At 44.0% G+C, this 12,862-nt stretch overlaps 1 protein-coding gene across 5 annotated transcripts in view; it reads left to right on the top strand.

Annotated features, from left to right (window-relative positions):
* Positions 1–12,862, top strand: part of IGF1R (insulin like growth factor 1 receptor) — a 319,076-nt gene that overhangs the window by 78,207 nt on the left and 228,007 nt on the right. For 2 of the 5 annotated variants that reach the window (XM_073996804.1, XM_073996805.1), the window contains exon 1: positions 1,160–2,069. The exons of the other annotated variants lie outside the window; for them this stretch is intronic. The gene's annotated coding sequence lies outside the window, so the exon portion shown is untranslated. Of the gene's footprint in view, positions 1–1,159; positions 2,070–12,862 lie in introns of those variants that run through there. 5 annotated transcript variants of the gene reach the window in all.

A 12,862-nucleotide genomic window follows, 5' to 3' on the forward strand; every position in this document is an offset into this window, starting at 1 on the left:
TTAGTAAACATGATGTGGGTTCTGTTAGCATGGCGCCCTCCCTCCCTACCACCTTTATAGGAGTGGAGAACGTCTGTGACTCTTATGATAAAGGAAAGATTAAAATGAGAGTGACACAGCATAGTTAAATTACAGATGCTTAATTATAAAACAACTTGTTTCTGAATTTTAATACCTTGCTTTTCTCTGACTTTTTAAATTCCCCTCATTAGACAGAATTCATTTTTACATTGATGATTTTATTTATTTATTTATTTATTTTGGAGACAGAGTCTTGTTCTTGTTACCCAGGCTGCAGTGCAATGGCACAATCTTGGCTTGTTGCAACCTCCTGGGTTCAGGCGATTCTCCTGCCTCAGCCTCCCGAGTAGCTGGGATTATAGGCACCTGCTATCATGCCCAGCTAATTTTTTTGTATTTTTAGTAGAGACGGGGTTTCACCATGTTGGCCAGGCAGGTCTCGAACTTCTGACCTTAGGTGATCGATCTACCTTGGCCTCCCAAAGTGCCGGGATTATAGATGTGAGCCACCGCACCTGGCCTGATGAATTATTTTCATGTGTGGAGCAAAACTTTGATGCTGATCAGTGATTAGGTACCTTTGTTTGATTCATTTTTAACTAGGGAGATTTCTTTCTTTTTAAAACCACTCTTTAATCTTGTAAAAATATCTTCTAATAGTTGGATGTTTTAACTGTGATGAATGACAGATTGTCATAAAGTAAGAAAGGTATGTGGTTTCCAGTAAACTTTTAATTCTTTTGCAAAATAAAAATAATAGTCATACAGAGAGTAAAATATATGAAGAGTCGGGAGGTGATTTATCAAAATCAGATCGTGGACTCTGATTTTACCGTGAATTAGGCTCTTGGAAAGTGATTGGGCCAATGTAGCTTTACCTTTTTTTTTTCTTGTTTAATTTGTCAAAGCAAACTTGTGGTTGCCTGCCCGTAGTTTAATTCTGCCTCCTTTGGGCAAACAACTGACTTCTACTGGGAGTCTTTCTTGAGAAGATAAAGGTGAACCTTGAAACTGCTCTCTGATTCCTCAGCAAAGTAAGGCCCGGGTGTCTCTGCAAGGCCTTGCAAGTGAGATGGGCTGTCACCTGAGCTCACGTGGGGCTGCTCCTGCCTTCGACAGCCTCCTGAACTTCTCCTGCAGTATACCCAGGGGCTGGAGGGCAGAGAGCAGGTTTTCTTCTGCTGGGCTGGTCGGGGCAGCCACAGGCTTTCCTCCCAGCCTGCTTGTCCTCCGGGTGGGTCCAGCACCCGCTAGGATTCCTGTGGGCTTAGTCACTGTGCCGCGGCGGCAGAAGGACTGGGGAAACCACCGGCCGGCCCTGGTGCTCTGTCACCCTGAAGGAATGTGGGCCAGGCCAGGGCTGCTGGGCCTGGAAAGTTCTCCAGTCCCTGTTGCAGATTCAGCCTGCCGACTCAAAGTAAAAGGAACACGAGGTAGCCTCTGTACTCACTGAAGATGCATTTTTTTTTTTCTTTTTTTTTAGTGAGCAGCAGCAAGATTTATTGTGAAGAGTGAAAGAACAAAGCTTCCACTGCATGCAAGGAGACCCGAGCGGGTTGCCCTGAAGATGCATTTTTTAACTTGCTTTTTAACTAAGTATTTTTGTTCTGAGCTTTCCTGGGTCTGTGAACACACCCCCAGCTATTCAAGATGGGCTTCTCAGTGAAAAGTGATGTGTCCTAGGAGAAATCACGCCTGTTGTTGCCGCTGGCCATCACAGATCCCCGCGCCTGTCTGTGAAAGCCTGGCTGGGTTGGGTGGTGGGGATGAGGATGGTCAGGTTGTCCAGACTCAGCCTGGACTGTCTTTGACTAGAGAGGCCTGAGCTCCTCCTCCACTGCTCAAGACCCCGGTTAAGGGGACAGCAGAGCAGGGATGAGAGGTGGCCCTCTTCACATCACCTCCTAGCGAGAGGGCCTGACTTCGTGCTACCGTCATTGCCAGCCCTAGTTTCAGGGTCCCACTCAGTTGCATTTGAATGGGTCTCATGACATGTGCTTGAAGAGCGGCTATTAGCAGCAGACCTTCAGGAGGCTGAGCTCAAGCAGGTGAGCATGTTCTAAGCCATTGTAAACCCAGTGAGGTGCCTATGCTGATGCCCAGGGCCGCCTGGGAGGGTCAGGCCCCCATCACTTCTTCATCCTACCTCTGGGAGCACATTCTGCACTCTCTCCCAAGGCCAGCTGGTGTCCATTGGTGATCACTCTCTCTCTAAGTTTTTTAAGTGGCTTCCTTTCCTCTGGTGGAGAAGCCAGCACCTTTATCCTATGACAAGAAAGCTCTTTGTAGTAGGTGGTAGTAGATCAGACAGATCTGGCTTAAATTCTTGGCCATGCTACTTCTTGGCTCTGCTATGTTGGTCAAGAGAATTTACCTTCCTAAGGCCTCTCAGCTGCATGACTCTGGACACTCAGCTTCCTTCTAAGGTCGTTGTGAGAGGTAAAGAAAAGGGGTTAGCCCAGGGCCAGACATGGCACAATGCCTCAATGAAATATTAGCTGATACTATCATAATTTTTAAATTCCCATAGGACTCATTGTTGAAGGATTACAAGGCAGACACAAAAAATACTGCATTTTGAATTTGTGTCTGATTTATACATTTCCAAAGAGTGGAATTCTCACTGCAACAGCTGTTCTTTGAAAGGTTAGATCTTTGTTCTGAGATAAATTAAGTGGAAAAAGGTGTCGAGCATTATATGTACTGTTATTCTTCAGGGCTTAATTTAAAAAGAGCATGTATGCTGGTGAATGCTGGTTCAATCATTAAGAAGTTTTTGAGAAGGAATCCCAGAAAGTAATAAGTACTTATTTTTCATGGAAAGGAAGTGCAAGTGCTGGGTGACCTCCACAGGTAATCTTGTATTATTTTTGCACTGTTTGGAGTTTTTTAACCATGTGCTTTTATTTCTTTTATTCTTTTCAAAGAGCAGTAGGTGTTATCTGGACAATAGAGTTCTGGTCTGTTTTCTGTTTTCTTCATTGTACTGTGCATTAAGAAAAACCCTAATGTGCTTTTTTTTTTTCTTTAAGTGGACCTTTCCACATCTGATTATCCTTCAGTGAGAGCAGGCTGTGTGTGTGGTCTTGGTGAACTGTCCCATTCCCTGGAGACAGTATCTTGGGGCCTCCCTGCCCTTCCCAGTGAGAGTTGGGCCTTCACAGGAGTAGAGGCATAGGATTCACCTTCATCCTCTTGAAGAGCCCTAACAGTAGGTCCTGGCTGGGGTCTGGTGTAGAATGCCCTTGGGACGACGTGTGTGAGTGTGTCTTTCCTTAGTAAATGGCCTTGAAAATGCCATGTGCTTCTGGCAGGCCTGGATAAAGTTCGCCCTGCATAACCCTTGGAAAGCACAGTTCTCACTTGTAACACCCTGTCTGCAGGTCCATGATATTGTAATTAAAAAGTTATGGGATCACAAGGGCCTATTTAAAGGGCATCTGGTATAAAGGCACAGTTAAAAGCAGAATTTGTGTCAGTGGCTCCCTTAATTTCTCAAATATGGTTCTATTTCTAAATTCATCCCACTGGCTGTCTGTGTTGAGTTTTCTGTTGATGAAAGGAAAGAATGTTTAAAAATGAGGCGGACCTGAATTCTAATGTCTGAGTGTACCACTGCTTAATTACTTTGGGCAGGTCACCTCACCCGTGTCTCTTGGAAAGAAAGGTGTTATACTACATCTGTGATTTTCAGTTTTTTTTTTTTTTTTTTTTTTTTTTTTTTTTTTTTTTAACTAGACCCACAGTAAAACATAGATATACACCATGATCCCAGGACAGAATAAGTATATAACTAACATAAGTGTTTCCAAATCACTTTTTGTCTGACACAGCACCTACCGTTTCTACTCATGTAGTATCACAATATTTTCTTCTATTCTAATGCTGGTAAGAGATGCCGTAAACTGATTTTGAGAACTACCAATGGGTAGCAGCTAGCAGCTTAAAAAGCACATTATTAAGGTCCTTTTCACCTCTGATTTTGAGTCTGTTGGCTCTCAGTTGAGTGTCCTGTACTTAGTGCATATAGAGTTGGCCTTGGAGGTCAGCCTCCTGTTTTCCTATGAAAATGAGGATGGAAAGGAGTCACTTGTTTCCCTCCTTCATGGCTACCCCCTGAAGACTGGGAAGAATTTAAGAATTTGAGTATATGTTCCCAATGGCATGATGTATTTGATTGTTCATCTGTAAGCATTTTTAAATATTTGAGATCTGTATCTTGGGTAATTTTTATCAACTTTTTATTTGTAAAATAATATCAAGTCAGTTATTAAAGTAACAAAAATAATGGCAAACTTGATACTTTCCGATTTTTTTTTCATGTTTTTTCTTGAACTCTTACAAAAATATTAAAGAATATTATCACATCAGTGTAGTCACCAATGAATTATTTTCTGGTGGCTTATGATTAGAAAAGCTTGATTTGCAGTGATAACAGATAACATTTGAGTGCTCTTTCTGTTAACTCATACTTGTAAATAACCCCATTAGCTAACTTCTAGCAAGGCTTTGTTAGGAATGTGGAATCAATTAGATGAATTTTGAAAATAACTCGGTCTGTTCTAAAAGGCCCTGTGAGATCCAAACTGTTGTGGCCTGGTGCCTGGTAACTTTGATGGCCATTTTGAAATGTTACCATAGTGATAATTCTTCTGGAATCTCAAGTCATTAAAAGTGATATGGCTAACTCTGGGCCCTGTGCTATAAAAATAGATGTCATGGGATGTGTGAATCCTTTCTTCAGTGTTATAGTTAATAGCAACTGAAGGAACGTTTTGGTCAAATCCTGAATACTTACTAGGGGCTCACTGCTTGGCGGCATTTTTCTCCTCTGCGTAAATCATCTATCCATGTAATTATTAACCCCTAAGAATGAATAGCATTTTTTAAAGGGTTCCATTTTTCCCTCATTTGACTTTGTTTTATTCTGCTCCTTGTTTCTGTCTCTCAGTGAACTTTTCAAAAGATGGGTTATGACGAGAGATTAATCATCACTGATACTGCTCTTGCAGATCAGTGTATTGAAACTGCATATAGTGCTCTTCAGCTCTGTGGCTGGATTTAGTACCTCTTATAGGGAGGAGTGGGTGTTGGCACAAAGCATATCCCATTTCCCTGAATGTCGTGTAGACACGTGAGAGGACAGTGCATCCTTTGGGCTTGGTGCTGCCCCGTTCACGCTACTGAACTCCAGGGTAATAATTAAAAGCTGTGTTAGCTCTTCTCTGGTTAGAGGCATGCAGGTTGGAGGCTTGTAAATAGCCATGGGCCAGTTGGTCTAGGCCAGGAAGCAAACCATTGGAAAATGTGGTTAGCAGTGACAGTTGACAGCATGTTTGCCTGCAGTGGTGGTGGTTGGTTCTGCTTGTTGACTGGAGTTGCTTGCATTGGGAGAGCCTGACTTTACTTGGTCAAGTGTGTAGCTTGAGACCAGTTGGATTCCTTTCACAGAGACAGTCTTCACCCCCAAGCTCTGGGTGTTGGGTGTGCAGCAAACATTTGCTGATTTCTGCCTCTCCAACTACTGAACTCAGCTTTGGGGATCTGAAGATGAATAGACACAGCCACACTTCCGGGGGAATCTTCCTGTGGGGAGGCTGACATGGAAACCAACCAAATGAGAGTGTGGTTCATATCCTATTAGGGCCTTGTGCAAAGTGCCACAGGAGGCAGGAGAAAGGGTAGATTGGTGTGGAGGGGGCAGGGGAAGACTCGCCTAGGAGCAGGGCCTCACAGGATGCAGAGGAGTTTGCCAAGTACCAGAGATTGTTGGGGTAGGTGAATAAAGGCTGAGTATAAGAATAAGTCAATTCAGGCAGATGTCCCTAAGAATGAAGGTGAGAACGCTGGCAGAAACTGGTTGTGGCCTTGTCTGCCTGCCCGAGGAGACTGGACCTGACTTTACAGGCAGTGATGGTGAAGCAGGGCAGTGCCACGAGCACATCTGTGTTTCCTGAAGGGTCTCTGGCAGTTGTCTGGGGAAGGAGGGAAGCTGGCAGAGCTGTGGGTGGAGGCAGATGCCATTGCTATGGAGTGAGCATGGGGAAGGGGATCGGAGGCGTTTTGGAGATAGATTCAGCAAGACTTGGTGAAGGATGAAGTTGGGGCAGGTAGAGGAAAAGCATTGAGCTTACAGATGACTGGAGATCGACTGGAGAAAACGACCACTGTTGCCATTAACTAGGATAGAAAAAAACAAAGGGTAGGAATTTGACAGGGGAGAATGTTTGTGCTGTTGAGATGCTGAGTTTAGGTGCTTGTGGCATGAGCAAGGGGAGTGAGCTGGTCTAGAAGGTTTTTGGAAACACTGACCTGGTTGCAGAGAGGGAGAGCTTGGGACACCTGTTTTGGGAGTCATCCCAGTAGGATCACTGGGAAGGGGGCCACCCCTTTGGGAGCGGTCACTGGGATGACTCCCAAGGGAAGAGGTTGGTTGTAGGAAGTTAAAAGAAGGGAGCACCCCTCATGCTAGCCCATTTTCAAGGATATACGTTTGTCTTTTAGATTCTATAAGAAGTAGCTTCTACACAGAAAGATACCTATGTGTGGGTGAACACCTGGCGTATCCCATGCAGGGAAGCTTCAGCAGACCTTTGTGGTGATGGAACCACCACACTGATCCGAGGATTGGGTCTGAAGGCTGCTCTAAGCCGCCAATAAAAGGGGTTGTTTTGAAGGGCTCAGGTTCTTCCTGGGCTTTTTTGAGACAGCCTTGCTCTGTTGCCCAGGCTGGAGTGTAGTAGAGGTAATCATGGCTCATTGCAGCCTCAACTTCGTGCCTCTGGGCTCAAGTGATCCTCCTGCCTCAGCCTCCTGAGTAGTTGGTACTATAGGTGCATACCACCATACCTGGCTAATTTTGAATTGTTTTTTGTAGAGATGGGGTCTTGGGCTCAAATTATCCTCCCACCTCAGTCTTCCAAAGTGCTAGGATTACAGACATGAGCCACTGTGCCTGGCTGAGAAGGGTTTGTTTGTTTGGTTGGTTGGTTGGTTTTTCCTTCAAACCCCCATGTGGTCCAGAGGAGGCCAGAGGATCTCAGGGGAATTCCCTCTCTGAGGAGCCTCCACTGCTATTGCATGGCCCCCAGCATAGTCATTTGAGCGAAGAGCCCTCCAAAATCATTAAGCTTATTTGTAGAATCCATTTGCTGTCTGACTATCTGATAAAGATGAGAAGTGATAGAAACCCCCCTCACTGTCAGGTCTTAACAAGATCCAGGTGGAATATGGGACTGTTTGCAAGCTACTTCTGTTTCTGAAATCACATGCTTGGGATCCCAAGTAATCTACTGAAAGATGTCTTTGGGAGGCAAAGCCTAGGGATTTGTCTTGTTTGCCCCTAATCATCTCTTCCATCCTCTTTCTCAGAAGTCTTATGTCTAGATTATTTAGTACATTTGATCTACTAACAGCCAGGGCCATAGCAGGAGCTGATATTACATACCCTGGAAGTCCTTTGCAAACACACTGTAGTGGCGATTGATTAGTATTCCGAGCCATAGGTAACATTAGCCTGCCTCGTGGGACCCTCAGACACTCACCATATCCGTTGCAATTCTTAGATGTAAAAGAGCGTGCATCATATAAATAAAAACTATATGATTATTTCCATTTGAAGTTTTTGTTGTACTGTAATTTCTCGGGATTTTGTATTTTCTAACAGTAGTGTCACTTAATGGGAAGATCGCTCAGGCTTTGTAACTGGGCATGATACCAGGTATTCTCGTTTAGTCATTCTGCTCGGTAGTATTAACCTGAAGCCATAGGACATGCCAATGTTTTATTCCATGGTTTTTAAAGAAGTTAAAATGGCCGACTACAAATCCATCCTTTTTAACTCCAGAGTAGGTCAGCCTTGGTTAAGTCTTAATGTTTCTCATGCCTTTTTTTTTTCTTCAAATGAAAACATACGCAGAAAAAATAGCATGTTTATGCCTTTTGGTTGTACCCAGCACTGCCCAGAATGGCTTACAGAGTTTATACCCATGGAGGCTTCATAAAGGTGACATTAACTTTGCAGTAAAGTCAGTGACCCCAAACCTGTGTCACTTCAGGCTTAGCCAAATGCTAACAGGGCAACTTAAAGCTTAAGCAGAGGTATGTGCTTGCTAAATAAGTGTGTATTTTGGACTAATTGGTGACTACCATTCTGAACATTAACTGCCCTTTGTGTTTTAATGTTGCCAGGAGGCTGATTGTGTAACCTTTGAAGGCTTCCCTGAGTTTGGAGAACTGAATTTATATGGTGACTTCCTATTTATAATGTCTTTGGGGGAGCTATGAAATAACTTTTCTTCTAAGTGAGATTTTTGCTTTTTTTTTTTTTTAAAGTTTTTATGTTGTTGTTAATTGGGTAGTTCCCTTCCATGCCAAGACAAATTGTAGGTTCGAATTTCTATGCAGCCTGTATGTAAAAATTGGCCCTAAAGAAGGACTGTATCACTCTACTTAAAATTTCTTGCATTGAAACAAGTATGGGTAGTGGTATCCTTTCTTCTTATTTCTGCTTCCTGTTGATGTTTGAGACCCTGAAAGGTCCTCATGGCAGTGCTGATTAGATTGTGGCCGGGGTTCACCCACAAGTTGCTAAGTTGGGGAATGTGGAAGTGCTGTTGACTGACTTGTCCCGTGTCTGGGGTTTTGCAGTCTGAGGAGAGGTGACCACCCCTGGTTTCAGTCCAGGTAGGGTTTTGTGTCCCTGTCAAAAATGTGTTGTGTGAAGTACCTTGACTTTCATTTCCCAGGGAAGAAAGCCCATTTCAACTGGCTTATGCAGAAAAGAGCACTGTGGGTCCACTTAATGGAAGAGTCTAACACTGGCTTCAGGAAGTCCACTGGGGGCTCCCCGTGACTCTGCCCACCTGCATATTGGCTTCATTCTAAGGATCAATGTGGTAGCAAAAGGGTTGTTAAAACTTTAAGCCTGTATCCCCACTTTCAGGTTCAGTACCCAAGAGTGAGCAGTCTGTTCCAATGGCACAGACCTGTTTCAAAAGCTTTCTAGCTGTGATATTGCTAGGCCACCGCCCTCTACCAGTGTGTTCGAGAGAAAGATGCTCTGATGCGCCAGCCCAGGCCATGAGGTTCCCAGCCTCAGTAAGGAAGGAGGAGGACAAGGTGGTCCCTTAGGAGAAAATGTGGATATTCAAGAAAGAGGGTCGCAAAATAGCAAACACCTACTATGGCTGGGCAGTACAGGGTTGCAGAAATACATTTTGATGTGTGAGTGCATTGGAGCTACTTCAAAGGGCAAACACACCACTTTGATTTATTTCTCTTAGTGATATGGTATTTAGAGAGGGAGATACTTTTTATCTTCATGGGATACTTACAGTGGTGCTCTAGAAGCCATGTACTGCTTCTGGCTTCTCCTTCCTTTCCTCCAAGGCTCCTCCTGCCTCCTCCCAAAGCTCTGTGCCCTGAAAGAGCCTTGTGCCATTGCTCAGTTGTCAAAATTATATTAAGCAGACACATCAAATTAAAACTTTTGCGATCACTCACCAATATGGTTTCCTGTACAGTACTGCCCTGAGGGGGGATTACAAGTAGTTATGCATCCATTTCATTGATATATCATTTTTATTAAAAAGGAAAAAAATCCAACCAAGAGAGGAAGTGTAGCCAGCTGCCTAAAGAGTGCCGATGATGGGAGATGATATGTTGATTACATTAATCCGTATCCTGTTAGTTCACTTTGCTTCTGTCACTGCTGCTGCTGAAGTTACTAATGTGAACTAATTACATTTGCTCTGAAAAGCCAGAATTTTTAATGCATCTCAGCAAGAAAGGTTAATATTATCAATTTAACAGCATGAATGAAACATTGTGTGTATTGAACTTGAACTGTCCTAAAATCTTGGATAATAAAAACCCAGTGGCTTCTTTTATAACTCACTGGATAAACAGTTATTGGTGAGACATGGATAAGGCTTTCTTTTCCTCTTTCAGTTTTATGGGGGGTGGTAGGCAGTCAGCATTAGATGCTGTCTGTTGACAGGGTGATATTGTAACTTCGTGAAATTGGAGGCCACATTAAAAAAGGCACTCCTTTTAAAAGCTTTGCAAGGGGGCTGCATATATTTTCCTAGTTAGTGGGAATATTTTCTTTTTCTTTCTTTCTTTCTTTCTTTCTTTTTTTTTGAGACAGAGTTTCACTTTGTTGCCCAGGCTGGAGTGGAGTGGCACAATCTTGGCTTACTGCAACCTCTACCTCCCGGGTTCAAGCAATTCTCATGCCTCAGCCTCCTGAGTAGCTGGGATTACAGGCGTCCACCACCTCTCCCGGCTGATTTTTTTGTATTTTAGTAGAGACGGAGTTTCACCATGTTTCTCAGGCTGGTCTTGAACTCTTAAGCTCAGTCAATCCAGCCATGTCGGGCTCCCAAGGTGTTAGGATTACAGGCGTGAGCCACCAAGCCTGGCCGGTGGGAGTATTTTCAAAGAGAAAAACAATTCACCATACCCCAACATGGTAACAGTCTTCTTGTTTTAGAAGCATCTATGAATTGCCAAGACTTGTATAACTAAGATGTGTTAAAAGTCAGTCGATTTTCTGGAAACGACCCAGCCCCTGAAGATAGTCTTTTGAGGAGTGGAGTGTTTTGAGAGGGACACCTCCTCTACAGGAACTTAAATGGAATGGCTTTTTGTGTGTGCACATGGTACCTGCAGTGATTTCTTGTGTTTAATTACTTCCTGCACTCATCTGACTTATGCAGTGGTAAACAATGAGGATGGGAACAGGTGGCAGCTGCTGTGTGCCATCCACCATCTTGGGAACCCCAGCATGGCATTCTCTCTGGGGCAGCATGTTGAAGTGTTTGGCTGGTGACATTTTGGTGACCAGTTGGCTCCTCATTGTCTTTCAGTGTGGAGATTAGGAACCGAGTGAGGATTTGGAACCCTTGCATTTGTTCTGCCAAGAACATGACTTGCCTCTCGCCTGAGAGTAGTGGAGTAAGCTGATAGGAGCTAGAAATACTGTTTTGGGTAGGACTTACCCAAAAGAGTGGGCTGAGTCACAGAACTCCCAAGTTTCAGACCTGTCAAATAAATTCTGAATTGTTCTCAGGTATGTTTCTCAATTGGAATCTTTTTAAATTTAATTTTAAAAAGACTTTGAAAAGTTATCTTGTTCTCATTTTTCTTCTCCCTCTTTGCCCCCTCCCCGCAATACCTTAGGGTGAAGAAATGCAGGTTTGAGAAAAGCTTTTTTTCATCATGTATTTGTAATAGCTGGAGCCTGTTGAGATCATGAGGTGGAGTGGAAGGAGGAAGAGACCTTGAGGAGGTGTGGAGGGGAAAGGGGTGAAAAGTTCTGTAGTCTTTTGTGCCCCCCCACCCCTGCTCAGGGTCTCCAGTCAGCCCTCTGGGTTTGTGCCCTTTGTGCTGCACTGACAGGTCAAAGCTGACTCAGGCCTTTGATGTCTGCTCTAGGAGCAAAAGCGACTCCTGGTCCCGCAGCCATTCCTGCAGTCTTGTGTATGAAGGTCTGTGGCTCTGATGTGGATGGCGGCTCTAGGCAGGCTGCTTCCGCTGGCTGTGGTTGTTGCTGCAGGTTTTTCCACATAGCTTGGTCATGCTCTTGTATCTAGATTAAAATCCTGTGACAGTTGGGCCTCTTTATCTCTAAATTTATTCAGAGAGCCTTATGATAGGCAACAGGTTACCCTTTACCTGGGTAAAACATGGTTTATTCTACAGTTTGGTCCCATTGTAAGGCCAGGAGATAGGGTCTCACTAGTTTGCCTAGGCTGAACTCAAACTTCTGGGCTCAAGGGATCCTTTCGACTCAGCCTCCCAATTAGCTGGGACTGTAGGTGTCAGGCACACACTGCCTAGCTTAAAGATCTTTCTTCTAAATGAGTGGGCTTTAAAAAAAGTGAGCAGTGGGACCTGGGCAGGTTGGCTCATGGCTATAATCCAAGTGCTTTGAAGAGACCAAGACAGGAAGATCACTTGAGCCCAGGAGTTTGAGGCTATAGTGAGCTGTAAGCACACCAGTGCACCCCACTCTGGGCAACAAAGTGATACTCTGCTCCAAAACAAGATAAAATTATCCCACAGATTTAGTCCTGACTTGTGTATTACTAGGCAGTTGTGTCTGAGGCTCAAATTCCTCCCACATTTAGGATTTGTGTAGCTAAATCTCAGATCTCATTTTCAGGTGAATTTCTCTATTAAGGTTATAAAAGATCAAAATAACTGGAAATTCAACTCTGTACTTGAATACTTGGTAACGCCCAGCATTCTCTTGACTATCCCCTCCACCCCCCCTTTTTTTTTGGAGACAGAGTCTCGCTCTGTTGCCCAGGCTGGAGTGCAGTGGCGCAATCTCGGCTCACTGCAAACTCTGCCTCTTGGGTTCACCCCATTCTCTTGCCTTAGCCTCCTGAGTAGCTGGGACTACAGGCGCCCACCACTACGCCCGGCTAATTTTTTGTGTTTTTAGTAGAGATGGGGTTTCACTGTGTTAGCCAGGAGACTATCCCATTTTACAGTTTGCAGGTCATTGCCCCAGTGGACTCACTGGATTCTTCCCGCAGCCATGAAAGGTAGGTATAATTAACTCCAGTTTACATTCAGGAGGCTAGAATGTTCGTCAGAATGCCTTTGCAGATGTTTTTTCACCCTGAGTGGCTACACTTGTACTATCATACCCTTCAAACTCTAGAATGTATACTCTTATATACCAAAACACAAAGAAACAACAGGAAGTAAGAACAAAACTCAGGTCTAAGTGACATCTTGCCTTGCTTCGCAACTTCAGAGTTTGCATTGCTTTAAAAACATTGGTTATAAATGAATGTGGGAACAGTGTGTTCACTATTTTTATGCC

Source organism: Macaca fascicularis, chromosome 7 (genome assembly GCF_037993035.2).
Source record: "Macaca fascicularis isolate 582-1 chromosome 7, T2T-MFA8v1.1".
In the NCBI taxonomy this organism is placed as follows: domain Eukaryota; kingdom Metazoa; phylum Chordata; class Mammalia; order Primates; family Cercopithecidae; genus Macaca; species Macaca fascicularis.